Below are 3,108 nucleotides of genomic sequence, written 5' to 3' on the forward strand. Positions count from 1 at the left end.
AAAATCAAAATAACTTCTTATATTTTTAATAGAGGGTCAAATAATTTCAAATTTAAATTTTGAGTTAAAAAAGTCCATATGCTTTCTAATAAAGCTAAATAAATCTAAAACTAAAATATATTTTTTATAACAAATATTATTTTTTCTTAATTTAAAATATTAAAATTTATTAGTTTTAATTATAATAAAATTAAAAAATAAAGAAATTGATAAACATGATGAATAAAAATTGTTTAATTAATTATTTTATTATTTAAAAACCAGAAAGATAATATTTTATTATTAAAAAAATAATATTTTATTCAATATAAATTTATTTAGTCTCAATTAAAAAGTACATGAGTTTATTTGATTTTAAATTTAATTTTGAACTTATTTGATTATTAATTAAAAATATATAATCTTATTTGATTTTTTTCCTAATTTTTAAGTGGAAAATTCTCTCTCCAAATTAGGTAAAAGCAGCATATCTTTTTTTTTTTTAATTTTTCGCACCATGAGATGTCCCATGCAAATAGAATTAATCCACACTAAAATCAAGGATGGGTAATAATATGTTTTTACACAACATATATAGAAAGCTCTTTTTAATAATCATCATCCGATTGGTAAAAGGAAAATTGAAAACAAATCAGTTATATTCTACAGAAAAGAAATAACAGAGGAAAAAAGAAATAATAGCATGATCCCAGAAGGGTATTGAATATTGATCATTGGATTCATATATATATATATATATATATATATATATATATATATATTACTCAAAACTTCATGATCGTAGAAACCACCCCAAAGTAACCAAATCAAAATTCATTGGTTATTCTTAAATATATTATATTTAATTTTAAATTAATTTTTAATATCAAATAAAAATTTTTAAATCAAAAAGTTCCCTACACGTTACATATAGAACGATACATACTTTAGAGTGAGTTGTTTTAGATAGCAAATTTTCTGAACCTAATCCGATTCGCCCTTAAATTTGATCAATTTTTCTTGTCCCAAATATTATGTGGGGTGGAAACAGAGAGATCTTCTCCCCATTCTGAATCTCCGTAGCTCGCCTCCCATAATGATATATTATTATCTTTTATTAAAAAATAATTTATTTCTACATAATATTTGGGAATAATAATTAAAAAATAATTATCCGTAGCTCGCCAAGCTTCTTGACGAAAGTCCCTTCCTAACCCCGAACTTCTATGAGGCGAGGGTGAGAGGAGCGATCCCGCCTTCGACCCTCGTCGTTGCCATTTCTATTGTATGCGTTTTGAATCTCACTTTTCTCTTAACATTTATCACTTTGTCACTTTCTTTCTCTCTTTCCTTAATAGGCCTCCCTCACATGAAGACGTTTTTGTTTTACTAAACTTTTGCCAACAACATATATTAATTCGGCTAAATTTCAAACATCATACTTGAATTTAAGGTGTGTAATAACATAGCCCTTTAATTTTAATTTACAATAGAAAAGCATTCAACATCATTGATTGAAGTAACAAGCAAATCTAAATCCTAAACCACACAAGTAATATATTGATTATCATCTAAGGTAAAATAATATAAAGGAAGATTGTTTTCTATATCCAAAAATTGATATCAAATCCAATGTGTTCCCCTTTTTTTTTTTTTTAAATCTTATGTCCTCATAAAGATAGTCCAATGCCATCTAATTATTTACCACCTAAGCAAATAGCAAAAAAATACCTAGAATTTGTACATGTAGTAACTGCATAGCCATTTAAATGTTCTAAGCTTATAAAGTGTCACCATCTCTTTTTATCTTTAGAGAGAGAGAGAGACTTCTCCCCCCTTTCCCTTTGGATTTTTTTTGAGACTAGGTATCTTCAACTGTTGTTATAGCAGCCTTCCCTTGCCCCATACAAGTAGGGGACAACTTCCTAACATTGCTCGAAGTATGGGTCTCCTCCTCCCCACTTTTGGGCAAGGTTGTACATGGTCTATTTTGGAGTTCTTATTTTATTTTATTTTATTTTTTAGGAGAGGAAGATCTTGAACCTACTTGTGATGCATGTGGTTTATCTAGGGGCTTTGCTGCTTGGCTTTGGGTGAGGGTTCTTTCTACTACGATGATGGTACCTCAACGGTCTGTAAGCTGACATTTGTCTAGTGATGGCTTGTAACGACCCAACTAAGGGCCATTACTGGTGCTTGGTCAACTTAAGGCTACCGAAACTTGTAGCAAGCCTAAAACCTGTTAATTATAAGCTCATTCCATATATATACTAAAACCTAAGCAACTCATAACTAATCACACTTTAACATTTACATTGGAACATAATTCATTTTCTTTTAAAATGGTTCATAATTTAAACCTTTTCATATCATACATAACTATTAAACTGTACCCCTGTCGCACATTCATGAAACGTTAATAAGTGTGCTTATAGATTAAGATAAATATACATGCATATCTTAACATAAACAATATAGTACAATTCTTTACAACTAAGCACAGTATCTAACCATTATAATTTACATGTCCATTCTATAAACTCAATACACATAAAACTTGTTAAAGCTTCTTTTATTGCAAGCTCTCCTCGAATATACCTCTATCCCTACAACTCTGCATCTAAGGTTAAGAGAATGGGGTAAGCTTTACAGAGCTCAATGAGTAAACTAACCAAACATAAACTATTCATTTCATACATATGCAATGCATCAATCACATGAGTTTTTCACATCACAAATATTTTACATAAGATAGACTTGTCACCAGTGATTTCCCATATCTAATGTGCTCAGCTCATACAAAGGCTCCTTAGAACTTTTGCTTAAAAATATAGTGAGTTAAGGGCTTATTAGGCCTCACCCAATCTTATCATATAATATCATATCATATCATGCATGATCATAAGCATTTAACATAAACCAGTGGGTCATCTAACATCCATTGACATCAACGGTAATTATGCATAAATATAATATCTTCGTATTCTAGATACATACATCCTAATAAATAATGAAATGATGCATGTGAATGATTTTGATTTCAATTAAATCAGTTTCATTAATTAGGATTAGTGTTACTAGGGATGGCAACGGGTCGTGTTCCTGTGAAAATCACCCTACCCGAACTCG

The sequence above is a fragment of the Hevea brasiliensis genome, chromosome 12 (genome assembly GCF_030052815.1).
Source record: "Hevea brasiliensis isolate MT/VB/25A 57/8 chromosome 12, ASM3005281v1, whole genome shotgun sequence".
Lineage (NCBI taxonomy): Eukaryota > Viridiplantae > Streptophyta > Magnoliopsida > Malpighiales > Euphorbiaceae > Hevea > Hevea brasiliensis.